The sequence below is a fragment of the Stenella coeruleoalba genome (genome assembly GCF_951394435.1).
Source record: "Stenella coeruleoalba genome assembly, chromosome: 20".
Taxonomy (NCBI): Eukaryota; Metazoa; Chordata; class Mammalia; order Artiodactyla; family Delphinidae; genus Stenella; species Stenella coeruleoalba.
The window spans coordinates 5457023-5475528 of NC_137166.1; the positions used below are offsets into that span (position 1 = coordinate 5457023).

Consider the following 18506-nt stretch of genomic DNA (forward strand, 5'->3'; position numbering starts at 1 on the left):
AGCATGTGGGTCTAGTCTTTGCTTTAGGGAATAGCAGCAAGAATGTGCAAGAAGTTTATATTGTGTGTGGAATATCTTCCATTCCCTACCCTACTCTCTGTCCTTGGCACGTGGCCTGAATGGACTGCACAAGCCCTCTGACTTCCTGTGGGGTTTGGAGATGAGAAGTTGTGGGAATTGAGTGAGGTCAGGGTGCTTACTACCCTGGACTCCTCCCTTCTGGGTTGCCCTGGGCTGGCTGTATCCCACACTGAGGGGCTCTGCCCCTCTCAGGGTGGCCCCTGTACATGACTCTCTCCTTCCAGCTCTGTAACTGTTCCCTCAGTCCCCAGGGCTAGGGATGATAACGGCTCTATTCTTCCTGGCTCCTTTGCACTTCCCCTTTTAAATAAGGCCTTTGTAAAATGGGCCCTCCTACAACTGTCTTAATTTGACTGTGCCATCTGTTTCTTATTGAGATGTGGTTACAAACAGCAAACAAGTTCAATATCATTTTTCAGATATTTGTTCAATATCATGGAAATCTCCAAACACTCCCAAACTCTAATCCTGGAAAAGCTGTCAGAGCCAAGATTAAAATTGGTGATGCAGGTGATCAGTTCTATTGCTATGACCACAAACTACTTAGGGAAAATGGTTTTAGAGTTTTAATTCTACAGTATTTCTGTTGCTCGTTATGCTTACATTAGCAATCACTGCACTCCCGGAGAAGGTCATTCCATGACTCTTTCTGATCTTCAATTCCGATATCCTAGGAATTCCAGAATGGAAGACAGGCTAGGGGAGGTTATATTCCTAAACAAGTATGCTAAGGGGCCTTGCAGAAAGAGTCACTTCCCACACATGGGGTCCCTGTTCATTTTGCAAGAGAATATCTAGGGAGACACTGAAAGGCTGCATGGTCCTCAGACCGCTGACTGGTGTGTGCTGTTAAGTCATCGAGGTTTTGCTAAACTTCATTAATGATAGCAGTTTATCCCAACTGCAAAGATAATGTTGCTTTGTCAATGTTGCTTCCTTTTCAAATTCCAGCATTTTATGAAAGACGTCTACTCTGGGAAAGTGAGGTGAACAGTGGCGAGTGATGGGGACCTGCCAATAAAGCGCCTTAATGCAGTCAGTGTGACCTCCTCAAAGGAGAGCTCATTGTAATTTGTGGCGTTGCATGAATATCAGAAGAATTCATAATTACGGGAGCTTCATTAGGCTGTGTTGCTAAACACATCCTGAAAATTGTTTCTGATGCTGTTTTAATTTAAGAACAATGTTGGCATTGGGAATACTTGACAATTATGAGTTGGTAATTCATGTGAAATTGAAATTTTGACAGTTGTTGAACAGTTGATGAGTTTGTGTGTTTCATTTTATTTCTGTTATTTGGTTGGTTCTTTTGGTTTTCATTCTTGTGAAAAGCAACTTCACGCACACCTGGTATGTATGGAAATGCAAAGCACACACTGTACTAAGTTTTCTATTTCTAACTGCTACAAATTTAGTGGCTTAAAAGAACACCCATTTATTTATTATCCCACGATGACTGTAGGTCAGAAGTCTGGGCACAGTGGGGCTCATCTGGGTTTCCTGCTTAGGGTCTCACAAGGCTGAAATCAAGGTGCTGGCTGCGCTGTGTTCCTCACTGAAGGCTCAGAGGAAAATTCCTTTCCAAGCTTATTCAGGACATCAGCAGAATGGATTTCCGTCGCATGCTTCTCATGCTTCCGTCTTCAAGCCAAGTCCTTCTCAGGCTCTGAAACTCCCTGAACTAATTCCTGCCTTATGCTGCTGCTTCATCTCTCTTACTCTCCTGCCTTGCTCTTCTTCTTTTAAGGGATCATATGATTATTTGGATTTACCTGGATAACTCAGGATAATCTCCCTATGTTGAAGCCAGATGATTAGTAACCTTAATTACATTGCAAAGTCTCTTGTGCCATGTAAGGTAACGTAACCCCAGGGGTAAGACCTGAGGGTAGAGATCATGAAGGCCAGAATTCTGACAACACTGTGATGGTGAATTTTACGTCAACTTGACTGGGCTACAGGGTGCCCAGACACTTCATCAAACATTGTTTCTGGGTATGTCTGTTAGGATGTTTCTGGATGAGGTTAATATATGAATCAGTAGACTAAGTAAAGCAGATTGCCCTCCCCACAATGGGTGGGCATCATTCAATCAGTTAAAGACCTGAATAGAAAAGAAAGATTTGAGTAAGAGGAAATTCCTCCTGTCTGACTGCTTTGAGCTGGGACATTCTTTTTTTCCTATCTTTAGACTTGAACTGAAACTTTGGTTCTTCTTGGATCTCAAGCCTGCCGGCGTTTGGACCGGAACTACACTGTTGGCTCTCCTGGGTCTCCAGCTTGCCGACTGAGGATTTGGGGACTTCTAAGCCTCCTTTAATGTGTGAGCCAACGCCTTAGTTTATCTATCTGCCTATCTATCCATCTATCTCTACTGGCTCTGTTTCTTTGGAGAACCCTGACTAATAAAAACATGCACAAACTAACGTCCAAAGTTACCCCTCTACCTTCTTTGGTCTCTAGAGTCATCAAGCTAATGGCAGTTTGGGCCCATTTTTCCTACGGGCCAAATGGTAAATGCCACCATGAGTTTAAAGTCACCTCTTCCATCTGGGGTAAATATTTTCACTTAGATGCTCTATTTTATACTGATGTGTTCGCATGGTATGAGGGAAGACATGGAGGGAAGTTGTGAGATTCTGGTAAGCTGACTGCCCACCAAGTTCCAGGTCCTTATCTGTAAGTGAAAAATTCTTTATCTATTTTTTGGGGTCTGGCTGAAACGAAGTGATGTGTATTAAACTCATAGCTCCAGATCCTGCATATTATCCTTAAAGCAACGCTGGGCACTTACTGGTAAGTAGGAAGTGAGGCAGAGGCTACCTGAAAGGCCAAAACACATCTACCAATATTCTGGTTAGATTCATGGGCAGAAAACGTGTCTGTCATTTTTCATTTGAATTGATTATATCTACCTTCAGGATCCTCGATGGTCAATGTCCTACCAAGGACCTGGCCAGAAGGTTGGCCTTCATGAGAAGAGGTGAGGGGATCCTCCAAAACCAATGAAAATGTAAAATTCTTGGTTAAGATTTATATAACATTTATATTCGTTCAGCAAAGTTTTTATTTTTTGAGTTTTGGCTCTGTGAAGGAAGCTTGCTAAACCCAGAGGGGTGGATGTGCAGAGACTGAGAGTCAGGAAGTATCAATGATGTGGTCCCTATGCCCAGGCTACTCACAAGCTCCCCTACCTCCACTGCTGGTCCTGACATTCCCAAGGTCAGGCGTCTGCCTGACACTCGGTACCCCTCACTATGTTCACTGTCTTGCTCTCAGACCATCTTAGATCCAACCTGGGTCTCTAACTGCCACTCTGGAGGGGAGCATAACTACTCGGGTATCTCATGATGCTCCAGCAGTTCAGTACCAAGAGCTGCCTTTGCAAAGTGTCTACCATCTCCTGTACGCCAGGCTCATAGAACATCCTGCTTGTAGCAGATTCTCTAGTGCTGCATCATCTTGGTGGTTTACATGACCCTTAGCATCTTGAAGCCTCTGAGAACTTGGGCAGTAAAGAAACCAATTTGACTTTGTTTCCTTCATTTACTTAACCAAGAAATCCTTTGAGCGATGCCTTACCCTCCAACTAATTCTCAAACTCATAACAAAATCTTGGAACATGCTGGTTTCTCTTGCATTTTAACCTTTTAAAAGTTAAATAAATCCCTTAAACTTTGTGTACTGTGTGGGGACCAGTCACTGGCTAATCCTAAATCTATTCCAAATCTATTCCCAATTCCCTTCTCTCTAGCCTGCCATACATGCACGCGCGCGTGCGCACACACATATACGTACACATGTACGCGCGCATATATATATATATATATAAAATACTGGTTTGTAAGTGGTTCTTCCTGGAACTAGGGGTAATCATACAACACAGCTGTGCTCAGGGCATTGGTTAACGAAACACCACTGAGGGCTTATGGTAAAGACTTTGCATTCCTAATGAAAAGTGACGACACTGTCTCCTTTCCCCTTTTTCTTCTTCCTGGAACACAGACATAGCTGTGGCGTTTAGCGCTGGGACAAGTCTTGCAGCCACAAGAGAAAGGCCAAAGACACACAGAGACACTGACTGCCAGATCACTGAAGCACAAGCAGCAGCCACCCACCTCTCAGCTTCAGGAAATAGGAGACAAATCAACCTGAGACTTTTAAGCCACTTAAATTGCTGTTTTGTTACCTGCAGCAGAAAGTGCTCCTGATTGATATTTTACTAGATGAATCTAATGGCTAGATCCCTGGTTACGGTTTTTCTAACTCTAGAACTGTTTCTTCTGGTGGTGTTTGCCCTTCTGTAATGTAGCCTGACCTTACCCTCTGAGTTACAATTAGGACCAGACACAGCTGGATTGTCTCAGGCTATAAGGAAAAATCCATGCAGACAGTCACAACCTAGAGCAGCTCCTTAGCCTGAAAAACTCTCAGCCGAAACTGCACTGTGTTTTTTGTTGCTTGCCTGTTGCATCTCCCGTAAGCAGTAAAATAAACATTTCTGATTTAGATGCACAGCCTTGGCTGGGGAACAGCACTGAATGCTTACATCAGAGACCACTGCATAAGGGTAAACCAGTCTTACTGTGGAGGATAAGCAGGCGTACTAAGAAGTAATTATCCCACACTGAGACACAGGAAATGTAGTCCCCTTTAAGGAAGATGGGATTAGAGGTCAGACACAACCGGACTCACATAGTTTCTCCTCTGATTATCTGTGCCAACATCTCTGAGCTTATGTTTCCTCATCTGAAACATGGGGATAATACCACTCAGCATCACTGGGAGAATGAAATGGAATGACGAATGTGAAAGTGACTGTCCTGATGTCTCTCCCCTAAGAGGCAAGCCGTAATGGCTTGGTGAAGGAGCAGAGATGTCTGTTGGATGTGGCACGTAGTTACCAAGGGCAAAGGGAGGGGGTAAAAGATGGAGGATGCCCAAATGTCTTTCATTTACACACCTTGCTGAAATATGTCAGGAAAGACTGTAGTGTGGTTGTTTTCAAAAGCTTTCTTTCACTAAATCTCATACACCTGACAATGACAATGCCATAACAGAAATGTACTCAGGTTGGCAAAAGTAAAGGTCTTAGATTACCTCACGAATATATGGGTATTGGTGGAAATTTATGAAGGGGTATCTAACTTGAACTATTGTATTGTTCCAAAAACTCGACATTTTGGTGGACACTGGATTTTTTTAAAAAGAATTTTTCGGATACCTGGTAAGCAATCGCCTTAGAAAACACTTACGAGTAGTTCTTTTACTTAATTGATCAGAATCTTTACTGATGGGAATTCCTTAGGGTGAGGGAAACACAAAAGCAGATGACAAATTAGATGTGCTATAAAACATACAACTCCAAACAGAGAGGGACCATTTCTTGAGGGGGCACTATATATTGGGGCTGGCAAGAACTTACATATATATATAAAATCTCATTTAATTCTTATAACAAAACTGCAAAGTAAGTAGAGCACAGGCATACCTTATGTAAGGGACACATTCTCGAATATCTCAAATAATTGAAAATGCACATAATTCTAGACTAATCTTTACAAAGAATGGTACATATTCATTTTTATAAGCTAAAACAGCATCAACTATGGCAAGAGCAGATTTATTTAAAAATGAACCCTGTCTTTAGCAATAAAAAGGAATGAAGTACTGGTACCAGGTACATACGACACAGGTGAACCTTGAAAACATTCTGCTGCATGAAGGCAGCCAGTCACAACACCCCACGTAGTGTGTGATTCCAGTTAAATGAAATGTCCAGAACAGACAAATCTATAGATGCAGAAAGTAGATTTGTGGTTTCGCAGGGTTGGTGAATTTGGCGGGGGGGAAATGGGAAATGACTTCTAATGAAAACAGCGTTTCCTTTAGGGATGGTGGAAGTGTTCTAAAATTGACTGTGGTGGTAATTGCACAGTTCTGTGACTATACTAAAAACCACTGAATATTACACTTGAAACGGGTGAATCAGTGAATCGTATGGGATGTGAACTGATTTCATTGAGGTTTATACTAAACCCTGCCAGCCACTTTGAAAAGTATTTAATTCTTGGCAAATGCTTCAAATTTGGGAGATCACATCATTTCTAAATTTGTGGACAAATGAGATTTTGTTAATATTTCCATATTGCAGCATTTCAGTTTGTCTAATTCAAACTCATACAAAACGCTGCTGCAGCGGATGGTCGTCCATTCAAAACGAGAAACTAAAGGCTCAAATTCACACAGCTGATAAGAGAAGGAGCCAGGACTGGAATTCGCGGCTTTGGTGGTTGGCAGAGTTCCTCCCTCCTCTGCAAGATGCGAGGTGACAGCACTGTGACCCTCCTGATTCTATTGTCATTTTAGAAAAAAACTGGTCAGTAGCTACTAATATATTTCCAGCACGTGTAGTATTTCGTTAGGCAACGTGCTCAACGCTTGACATCCACTTTCTCAGTGAACCTCCCACCTTCCCTTTGGAGGCATTATTGTTACCCTCATTTTGCAGAGGAGTTACCCAAAGCTCAGAAGGTAAGACAACATGTTCAAGGTCTCGCAATCAGTAGTGGAAACGTAACTGAAAACCAAGTCTTTTGGACACAGGAGCCAGTGGTCTCAATCCTCATGCTGTGCTCTTGTCAGAACATATTGATCTTCCTGATGACTGACGGGCACATCCTTACGATGCATTTCCATGGGCAAGGAAAAAAATTAATATTCTCTGAAAACCTTCTAGGGCCGTCTGAACATTCCCGGTACCTTTCCCCTCCCTCACTAGTCCTTGGGATTGGACAGGAGGTCAGCACACTGACGTAAATGGCAGCCACACGACGACGTGCATTACTGGAGTATTTTCAGGTAATCACTACTGGACTATGACCTGGAATTGCTGACAGGAGGGAATCGAAACTTCTGTGCCTAGAAAGTTGCCATCACAAGGCATTAAGTACATTTTTAACCTAATAAAAATATCTAATGACAAACAGACTTCAGGATGCTTTCTGGAAAGAACTCTAAGATAACAGAGGAGACAAAGACCATTTTTGTTCCAGTAAAGGCTCAATTTTCTGATTACCATACAAAAACTGGTTGCATGAAATGCATACAGAGGCATAAGTGGCTCTGAATGTCCTGAGCAGCACAGCACAGCAGTTAAGCATGGCTTGGAGTCAAATGGTCTGGGTTATCATTCTTACTGGTTGAGTGACACCGCATATGTCAGCTGTTATTAGGTTTGGCAACAAATACAGAGAACCCAATGTAACAGTGAGTTTAATAAGACAGAAGTCCGTTATCGTCTTATGTAAAATAATTCTGGAGACGCAGCCCAGGGCTAACATGATATTCCACAAGCAACAGAATCCAATCTCTATCTTTGTACACCTCCCTAGGACATGGTTTCCATTCTCAAAGCCACCTTAGAAAGCACAGTGGCTGCACGAGTTCTAGCCATCATATCCTCATTCCAGGCAGCAATAAGAAATGGGTGGTAGGAGGAGGACGAAAGGACACTCTCCCCAGGTGACCTGGCTCCCAAGTCATCCCAGAAATCCAACACAACACTTTACAGCTCACTGGCTGGTATTTGTCACATGGCCACATCTAGCTGCAAGGGAGGCTGGACAACAGAGTTTTTATATGGACACACTGCCACTGTAGTGGCGTACGTTGGGGTCTGTTACTAAAAGAGACCAGAACGGGGCTTCCCTGGTGGCGCAGTGCTTGAGAGTCCGCCTGCCAATGCAGGGGACACGGGTTTGTGCCCCGGTCCGGGAAGATCCCACATGCCGCAGAGCAGCTGGGCCCGTGAGCCATGGCCGCTGAGCCTGCACGTCCGGAGCCTGTGCTCTGCAACAGGAGAGGCCACAACAGAGAGAGGCCCGCGTACCGCAAAAAAAAAAAAAAAAAAAAAAAAAAGAAGAGACCAGAACGGATACTGAGGGAAGAGGTCTCTACTCTCCTGCAAAGACTGGTTTCTAACTTTAAGGTTTAATGTCCTCTTTGGAGACATGGAGATGCTCACTGTATCTCCCTCTCAGGACTAGTGGGGTGAGTCACTGAGGTGCTGCAGAAGAACCTCTTACCACAGGGAACGCAGGACCCGGCACCACTCCTCCTCACAGGCACTCACTAGCAACTTGAGCTACGTGCTAACTGGGCATCCTTAGGGGAGGAGGTTCTGGCCATCACTCATCCCCGAGCTCACCACAAATTGGTACCGACCAGGGCCGACACTCTGTAGCATCTCCCCTCCAGACTTTAGATTTGGGCCTCATAACCAATACTCTTCATTTTCTCCATCTAGGGAAGGGTTTCTTAAACTTGGCACTATTGATATTTTTGAGCCAAATAACCTTGGGCTGTGGGGGCCATCCTGTGTATTGTAGGGTGTTTAGCAGCAACCTTGGCCTCTACCCACGAGGTGCCAGTTGCACTCTCCCCTCCCCCAGTGTGACACCCAGCGTGCCTGGGGAGGAGGGCAAATCATCCTCAGCTGAACCATTACTCTTTCTGTGATGTCTGCATTCACAGAACATGTTTCTTTGACAGCAGCAGCATGGGTCTCTTGGGTTATGTCTTAGTGGCATGGGTCAACATTTCATGTTAAACCATGTCAAACCTACTTTTCCAAACTAGCAGAAATCCACCCAGGCATTTTCAAACGATGTGTTACATGCAGAAAACCAGATTAACTTAATTCTGCATGTCTACGTTACTATTCAAGTCATCACCTGTAACCCTGGCTTATGACTTTGGTGTGAGCCAATGAACGTGGAACCTGCCCAGCAAGACAGAGGGTGAAGTTGCAGAATTGAGAATAGAAGCAGAGGAACAGACGGCAAGCCCCTCATTGTGTCTGATTTTGACGGCCAAGGGAAGAGAACCGTGAGGTCCTCCATCATTCTGAAAAGTGACCTTTCCTGAAGATATAGAAGCCAACTGCAGAAACATGAGCCCTGGCCTGCCCTCCCCATGAATCGAGTGTCCCTGTTAGCAGCCCACTATAAACCAGGAACATCCCAGAAAAAAACTGTGGCACACTAAACAGAAGTGGAAAAAACAAAAAACGAACAAGAAGAAAACACTGAAATTCCCCAAACCAAACTTTAAAGAAATCTTTGAAAACAGCCAGGCTTCTGAATAATGAAATAGCTTTGGGTACTATGATTGATTTTTAAAAATGCAGCCATAATTAAAGCAAGAAAGCTGTAAGTCTATTAAATTTTTTTCTTTGATACTGGAAAACTCAATTCATGACCTATATTTTATAAGAACATATACTTAAAAGGGATTTTATATGCCCTCTTCCCATTGAACTCAGAATATTGAATCTCTTCCATTTACTTAAGAAGGGAGGTGGTTCTATACCTAAATTACTCAGGGCTTCTTTTAGTCTACTGTTCATATATTAAGGTGAAGTGACTCAAAGGTATTTGTATAGATGGATGGAAGCAGCCGCCCTAGATTCTGCCCTCAGAAGGGACAGGATTCTTAGTGCAACGGTGCTGCAGTGAAAGCTGGTTTATCAAGCTTTCTGCTGATAACAAATCTTTTCTAACTGACATCTGTGGACTGTCTTGATTGATGGCCAGCATGCCTCATGAATACCGGAGAAGAGTTCTTCCTGAGTGTCTCCTGGACAAACGCTAGGGGGAGGATCTGGCTGTATTTGAGAAGGCAAATGCGACACACACACACGTACATGCATGCGTACACAGGCGTGTATACATGTGCACGCACACAAATACATACACACTCACACATATGCATACAAGGAAATGCTCCCTAGGGTGGCAGATTTGAATTGATCTTAGTACTTTCATGGGTGAAGTGGTACAAGGACAGTGGGTGCCGTAGTTGAGAGGAAATGAAAGGGCATGGGAGTTAGGCTGAATTTGAATCCCAGCTTTATCGCCCACCAACTGTGTGACTTTGGGGAAGTAAGCTAACCTCCCTGAGCCTGTGTTCCCTCGACCGTAAAAGCACTGTAAGGATTGCATTAAGGTGTAGGCGTAGAACCTAGACCAGAGTCCAGTACGAGAAACATTATGCAGGTGGTTACCCCGGCTTCTTTCCTGGGGGGCTGGCACCGCCTCCCTGCCCTGGTCCTAGAGAGATGCTCCCGCGGCCCCTGCCTTCCCCAAGCAGCACTGTCGCGGGCTCAGGATGTGTTTTTCACCTCCCTTCCTCACTTCTCTGCAAGCTCCTCCGAGTCAGGGTCCGTGTCTGTTTTATGCATCCCTCCCTGACCCCATCCTTACTGAGCATCAGCGTATCTGGTACCGAACTCGCACTCCAGAGATATTTGTTAGAAGAGGAATAAATTGCCAATAAAGACAGCATTTGTTTAAAAATCAAATTAAAAGGGAAGTTTATTGTGATTCATATTTTCTGCCATTTGGGGCTACTTGTTCATTGATGGAATTTATTGAGGGGCTACCATGTGCCTGGAACTGTGCTAAATGCTGACAACTGAGGATGAAAAGATAGTCTGGTCCCCTGGCCTTAAGCTTATGCTGTAGAAAGAAAACCGAAGGTAAAATCCAGTTTATACTTGAGGAAAATTTATAAACCTATTAAGGTTTACAGTATTACCATAATTCCAAATAGATGGCATTGGTTACAATAATCTGGCACCATAAAATGAGTCAATATTCAGTATTCCCCCATTCATCAGGGGCTCATCACAAAAATCTTACATGACCTCTTCTAGTCACCTCCGTTGTTCCCACCCCGGTCCAGGCCACAGACCTCTCGTGCCTGGAGTGCTGACATCTCCTGGTTGCCCTACTTCTGTTCTCCACTGAGTAGCACAAGTCATATTTTAACAGTAAAATCAGACTTTACCACTCTCCTGCTTAAAACTACCCAAGGGATTTCTACTAAATTCAAAATGTAATCAAAACTTACAGAGCTCTAACTCAGGGGTCTGTAAACTTTTTCTGTAAAGGGCTAGGTAAAGGAGATATATATATATATATATATATATACACACACACACACACACACACATATTTATTTATATATTTAATATTTTAAATATTTAACATATATTAAAAATATAGATAGTTTATATATATATATATTTAGGTATTTATATATAAATATATATTTTATAAATTTTAAATACATATATATCTAGGTAGTATATATTTTTGGCTTTGTGGGACATTGAGTCTCTGTCCCAACTACCCAACTCTAAGAGCATCATGTAAAAACAGCCATAGTCAACGCTTAGATGAATGCGCATGGCTGTAATCCAATAAAACTTTATTATCTTTATTAAAAAGAAACAGGCAGCAGGACAGATTAGACCCATGGCCCACAGTTTGCTGACTTCTGCTGGCCTATCCCCTGGAACTCACCAGGTGCCCTTCTCGCTGACATTCTCCCACCACAATGGCCACCTCTCTGTCCCACCATCTTCATTCCTGCCTCAGACCTTCACACTTTCTGATCCCTCTGCCTGGAATGTCCTTGCTTGGCCCCTTGACACTGTGGCTCCTGCATTCTCACTGGTCTCAGCTTAAATGTCACCTCTTTGGAGAGATCTTCCTTGACCTCATTGTCATTCTATCACATCACCTTGTTCTATTTTATCCAAAGGTCTTAAATTACCTTGTTTATTCCATTCATTGTTAATTATCTTTCTCTTCCCACTACAGTGCAAATGCCTTAAGAGTGGAGAGCTAACTGGTCTTGGACACCGCTGCATCTCCAGCACCTAGAACACTATCTGGCTCATAGACCCTGCCCAATAAATTTTCTTTAAGCGATTTTGCTGAATGAAGTGTCATCAGGAATTGATTTGAAATAAGTGTTTCCCTAAAATTATAATTGTTTAATGCCATTGTGGACCTGCCACTCTGATGTATTCATCTATAACACTAAGAATTCCTGGGCTGTTCAGAGTGGATCCTCAGGGATCAGGGATGGATTTCAGTGGCATTGCAGTCCACCGTGCTCGGTGCTGTTAACAACTCAAGGACGTTTTCATATTTATTCTGTAGCTGCTCAACTGTCACCTCATTTCCATTTTGACTGGAAATCCCCATCAGATTTATTCTTTCAAAATGTTGTAGAATGATCACTAAGCTTCTGAGGCTACCAATGCCTCTTTACCTTCCCTTCACTTTAAACTATTATGTTATTTTAATTAAGTTAATTAATAAATTTTAATTTTATTTTTCCATAGTTGATGTCATAAATCCTTCTCTCTCCCAAATGGGGAGGGATGGAAGGATGACTCCCAGCCTGAGACTAAAATATACCCAGCAAATTAGTGGGTCAGGGCTATCAAGTATTTATTTTTATGAGGAAGTAACCTCCATGAGCACAGAAGCCATATCTCTCCAGGTCACTGGGTTATCCTCAGTGCCTCGAAGATCTGACATGAATGAGTATAAGGGTGGGTGATGGGCAGAGGGGAGACAGACACATAAGGAACAAAGATTTCATGGTTAGAGAGAAGAGTGATTCAAAAACAATGTGGTGTTTGTTTCCTGAATTGGTCTCTAGCCCCACTGACTCATACATGAATTTAGGTGGAGAGAGGGCTACAAACAAAAATGAGAAGAGCTGTTTTCAAAGTTCCCCACATTTAAGATGCGACACACAGTTTTACTGGTTGGGTATCCTTTGAACAGAATATAGGGCTCTGGACGTCCTCCCCTGTCTCAGCAAGCCCCGTGGTATCTCCAAGGCACCAGTGGACCAGCAACAACATGCACAATAGTGCCCATCAGGGAGGGGCTGGGGTATAAAGGAGGGAAAATAATAGTGGCTACGACAAGGTTGTGGATAGGCTTGGTTTAGAGCCCCTGTAAGACATCACTTGGGGACCCCAGACATGGTTAGAAGCAACTTGGTGGACACTCAGTTTCTTGAGTAGGTAGCAAAGTCCAGATAACTCAACACTTTTGATACTCTTTATTTTCTGGAACTTTCCTTTTGGGAAGGTGTCTCTGATTAGCTTATGCAACTGCTTCATAAATTTTGTTTTATGGTCAACTGCACTGGAGTGATTTGCATCATAATTCAATCTGAATGACACTGCAGCCTGTTAATGACATCTGTTCCTAGGCAACTTCCCTCCCCTAAGACTCCAATGATGACTCCAGGGGAGGGGTCAGAATCAACAATTTCAGTCCTCTTCCTCGGCCAGGGAATCTGGGGAGAAGTTTAGAGCAAGGCCGTTCACAGCCTACAGACACAGTTAGTGAAGTGACCACAAGCCTTAGAGATATTGGGTATAATCCAGAAATATAAATAAATGTCCATCAGTGTGCTCATATGTGAGCGGAAAGACTATTGTATCTTCATGCATGAGTTTAGCCAAGATACAAATAGAATCCTCTGATTACAAGTGTCATCCCAATATACATCAAAATGTAATAAGCATATCATTTATCCTATCAATTCCACTTGCACGTATTTACCCTAAAGAAATTGTCACACAAGTAGAAAGAGACGTGCTCTCCCCTGCAGAATTGATTGTAAGTAGGGAAAAGTGAAAACAACTTAAGTCAACAGGGGATTGGCTGACTAGATGTTGGTAGATCCCGATGCTAGCTGTTTAAAACAATGATGTCGCTTGATATTTGATGATTTACAAAAACGTCTATAGGACGCTGCAGGGCGAAGAAAGTGAGCTAGAGAAGAGCACGCAGAGCTCCATTTCTGTGAAACTGTGTGTGCGTGTGCATCCCTGTGTGTGGAGGTGCCCAGGGAGAGTCCTAGAACCATGCTCCCTGAGGTGACAACTGTGGTCTCCTCCGGATGGTGAGACTGGAGGGTAATTTTACTTTAAAAAAGCTTGGGAAGAAAGTGGAGTCTCATTTTTAAAAGAAATTTATCTACTTAAGAAAAAAAATAGCCCCATGGCCACTATTCCAGAAGCTCACAGGACTGGTTGGAATAGCTGAAAATGGAAGAACCTTTGATGTGAAAGTCTAAACACCAGCAGAGGAAAACCGGAGAGCTGGTGGACCAAAAGGCCACATGCAATTACTGCAACAAGTAAACAGGCGACCAGAAAAGGGACTCTACCACCAGGTCATACCAATAAACTGAGAATTCATGCTGAGCTAGGTCTCAAATACCAACTCTCGAATATCAAAACCATCTTTATTTGGCTCAAGCTGTTTTAGAAAATACCAACTGCCGAGCAAAGCTGAGCTCCTGGGACAGCCATTTGTCCCAAAGACCACTTGATTGGCTGCTTCCCTCATGTCTGCCATGGTAGGACTTGTTTAAAAATTAAAGTAACTGGGCTTCCCTGGTGGCGCAGTGGTTGAGAGTCCGTCTGCCGATGCAGGGGACACGGGTTCGTGCCCCGGTCCGGGAGGATCCCACATGCCACGGAGCGGCTGGGCCCGGGAGCCATGGCTGCTGAGCCTGCACGTCCGGAGCCTGTGCTCCATAAAGGGAGAGGCCACAACAGTGAGAGGCCCGTGTACCGCAAAAAAAAAAAAAAAAAAAAAAAAAAAAAAAAATTAAAGTAACTGAGACTTGAAGAACAGAAAGTCAGGTGGATCCCAGAGATAAAATAAAAGACAAAGCCCCCTGCTCTCCTCATATCACCTCTTCAGGGAGGCTGGCTTCCCTCCCTCCTAGGATGAGGGGTCCCTATGGCTACACTGCCTTGTCCACCAATTTCAGTTCTGATTTATCTGTTGCTTGTCTCCCTGCTTGGCTCTGCAGACCAGGATGGAATGAGCAGCATCTGGCAGGTCCACAGCTGGACCCTCAGAGCTTAGAATACTGCTGGCACAGAGTACATGCTCAGTAAAAATACTGGATGGAAAAAAAATAAAGGGAGCAAGAGAGGGTACGGGTCCTCAGGTTCTCAGAAGTTAGAAGACAAGGATTTCGCTGCTAATCCCTGCCTCTATTCAATAGCCTCAAGAAGTGTCAGCACACAGCTAAGCAATGGGTATCTCTCAGGACTCAGAACACACACCTCTAGGTCCTGTGGTCCTGTCTTCTCTCTAAAGAGAAAGGTCAACGTGACATTCACCTTTCTCAGTTATGTAGTTTGAAGACTATGATATTTCCCCCATTACCTCCCTCCCCTGATGTATCTCAAGCTGCCGCACCTGTCTGGGTGGTGGGTTCCCTTCTCCCAGCTGCCCCTGCTGACAGGCAGGGTGGCCAACAGCATGGAAGCAACAGCATGGAAGCAACAGCCAGCTCCTGTATCTTGTTGGAAGGTTGCCCCTGAGCTTCTGGAACCCAGCTTGCTGAAACCCTGCTTGTGGCCCCAGCTGACCGAAAGGGCCTGGGAATTAATTAAAGCCCCTCTGGGGAGAGCTCTTAATGGATGTCTGCCGGGCTTACGGGCTGGATAGCCCAGCTCCCTGGATCCTGAGCTGGGCTAACTCCAATGTGTGTGTTTTACGTCATTTCCCAGAGCCCTCTCTCCCTAAGGGATCAAGCTCAGGACTGCCTGCGCTGGTAGCTGGCTTAACGCGGCACCTGAAATTGGCCGGCTTCCCTTTCCTGCAGCTCTCCCCACTCACGATCCTGTGCCTGGCAGGTAAACCACCCGCCCTCAGTCCTCATATTAGGGTCTGTTTCTGGAAGCCCTGCACACCATTCCTCACAGATAGCCCTTCTCAATGGTGCCCAGAGGACCACCAGTGGCAAAAAAACACTGGGGAGGTGGTGCCAGCAGGCACCGCGGGGCCCTGGTGTGTGTGTCCTCCAGGAGCGTCAAGGGTCCCAGCCTCTACCTACCCCCTACTCTTGAGCTCTTAGCATGCACTGGGCATTCAGAAAACATCACACTCACACGGAGCTCTCGTTTTCTTTGAGGAGCAGCCAGGGCCTGGGCGTGGGTCCCATAAATCAATGCCTTGCAACTCCACAAAAGGAACAGTCCATAATCTGCAAAGTTCAAAAACTATTATTTTCTGTTGATCTTCCTTCATCTAGTAATGATTCCCCAAAACAATAGCCTGGAGTTTAGTGCTGAGCAGCTAGAAATGGCCTCCTGTCTGCACATACAGATAAACATGGGTGACCTTCCTCCATGATGCCTGGTGCTGATGGCATCTGGGTGCACTGCAACATGAAAGTGATGCTTGGTTGGTTGGGAGATGGATGTTCCTTCACACAAACCGCATGTCTTTTTGCCTTGCCTTCCCTAAAGGATAGGCCGCCAGAATAATAAGAATAATTGGAGCATTAACAATACACTGGCATTTCTTGAACACTTATTATATTCCAAGCATTAAGTGAAGCACATTGCCTAATTTACTCCTTGCATAGAGTTTTCTAGGGTAGGTACTATTCTGCACCCACCCCTTCTACAGACAAGGTGACTGAGGCTTCTAGCAGGTTCAGTAACCTGCCCACAGTCTCACCTTGTTAAGGAGCCTGGCAGAGCATCAAACCCAGCTCTAGGCCACAGTGCTATGTGTAGTACCAGCTACATAATTTTTGGGGTTCAGGGCAAAATGAAAATGCAGGGCCCCTTGTTGAACATTTATTAAGAATTTTAAGATGGCGACAACACAGCATTAAACCAAGCGTGGAGCCCTTCAGAGTCCGGGGCTCTGTGAGGCTGGGCAGGTCCCACCCCATGAAGCTGGCTCTGGTTATACGGATGCAGAAGAAAAGTGATGTGAGTGATGAAAAGGGCTCCCATGTTAACATCGTTTAACCCTAGAGATGGAGCAACAGCTCACATGAAATGAAACATGAATCAAGGAGCCTGGCTCTTTGGTCAGAAGAGCTGGTTATTTTATCTCAGGAGCTAAATCAAAGAGTCTGGGCCTGCAAAGAGTCTGTGTGAGAGAACGTGCCCAAGAAAGAGCCTGTGCCTTGAGGCCAGACGCGGACCCTGATTCTAGCTCGTCCACCAGCTGAGGGACTTTGGACAAGTTCCCGGGCCCCTTTGAGGTTCAGTCTTCTCATCTGCCTCAGGGCAGAGTGGAGGAAATGATACAGTGATAGAAAGCTGTCGGCACACAACAAGTGCCCACCTAAATGTCGGGATCGTTCAATGGCTATTTTCACCGTGAAGTTTGTGGGTCAGTTGAAAGAGCACATGATTTGAAGGTTGATGCTGCAGGTTGAGCCCTGAACACTGTCCCCCATCAATCATTCGTGTGAACTGGGCAAAGTCAATGAACTCTTTCTGGGGTCAGCATCCCCCTCTGTGAAATGGATGTGATACAAGGTCTACAACACATAGGATTCCATAAGCCACAAACGAGAAGGACATTGTGGAAACAGAAGAGGCGATCATTTCTCTAGCCTGTCAGGGCTTGTTGTTACGACTTACAAGGGGCTTAGGTTGGGAGGGGACTGGAAAATGGGTCCCACCTTCTTTCCCAGCTCCCCACTGTCCTCGCAGACGCTTCGGGGGCCATCTGCCTGAGCTCTCCCACAGGGTGCTAAGTAATCTAAGTGTTTTTTCCTCTAAAACTTTTCCACAACATTTCCATATTTTTGACCTCAAATTTGACTGACTCCATGTCAATTTCTGCTTTATAGACCAACCCAGAGGGTACTGAGAAAGAAAACAATGACTCAGGCCAAATTCTGCAAAGCTGGAAGAAACTACCGCATACAGATATACAAGCCTTTATGTATTTTTATATGATGATACCACTCATAAATAGGAGTTTGACGTGATTTATGTTTTGCTGGGTATGTGTCCACCCTAACCGAACTGCTTTGTGCTTTAAGAAATTCAACAAGCATAAAAGATTCCCTTTTGCTTTGAAAATACGATATGTATATAAAGCAATAAAATTTGAAATTTCTTTCTCAAGCTTTAAGGAAGGGCCCAGTGGGAGAAAAACTGGACATCGTCTAATCACATACACACATAATATACAAAGACATATACATGCTCACAGCCGACTCGCATGTAACCACTGTCATTTACATTTAGAACACTCTTCCTGCCCATCTCGAGTTCCAGTCACTCACATTCAGGGCCCAGGTACCACAGATGGAAACTGGGAATCATTTTTCTGCTCTGCTCAAACTCCAGTCTCTTTAACAGCTTTCCCTATCGGTTCTCGTAACTTGTTCTGCACATCAGCTTGTTTAAGAACATTTCCGTAAGCATCCAACCCAATTCTAGGGTGTGTCTCACCAGAAACCATCTCTGCATCAAAAGCAGCCCACTGAGCGGAGCCATGGGGAAGGTCTGCCCTGAAGTGACCTGACCCACCTTCACCTGCCCGCTCTCCATCTCTCCAGGATGCTGCCCATAAGGCCCTCTCCTTTTTACAGAATGCATTCAAAACCCGGAAGGGAGAGGGTGCTTCTGCCCCTGGGGATCTAACTGATGAAGTGCACAGAGGCCCAGCTCCTCGAAGCTGAAGGGAGCTTTTAGGCACCTTGCATACAATTATTCACCTGGTAGTCTAGGCAGGTTGCCATGACAATGCTTCCGGAGCCTC

General features: G+C 44.5%; 1 protein-coding gene across 4 annotated transcripts in view; it reads right to left on the reverse strand.

The window, feature by feature from the left end:
• The window catches only part of CDH13 (cadherin 13), a 1005991-nt gene that overhangs the window by 347822 nt on the left and 639663 nt on the right, over positions 1 to 18506 (reverse strand). The gene's annotated exons all lie outside the window — the stretch shown is intronic.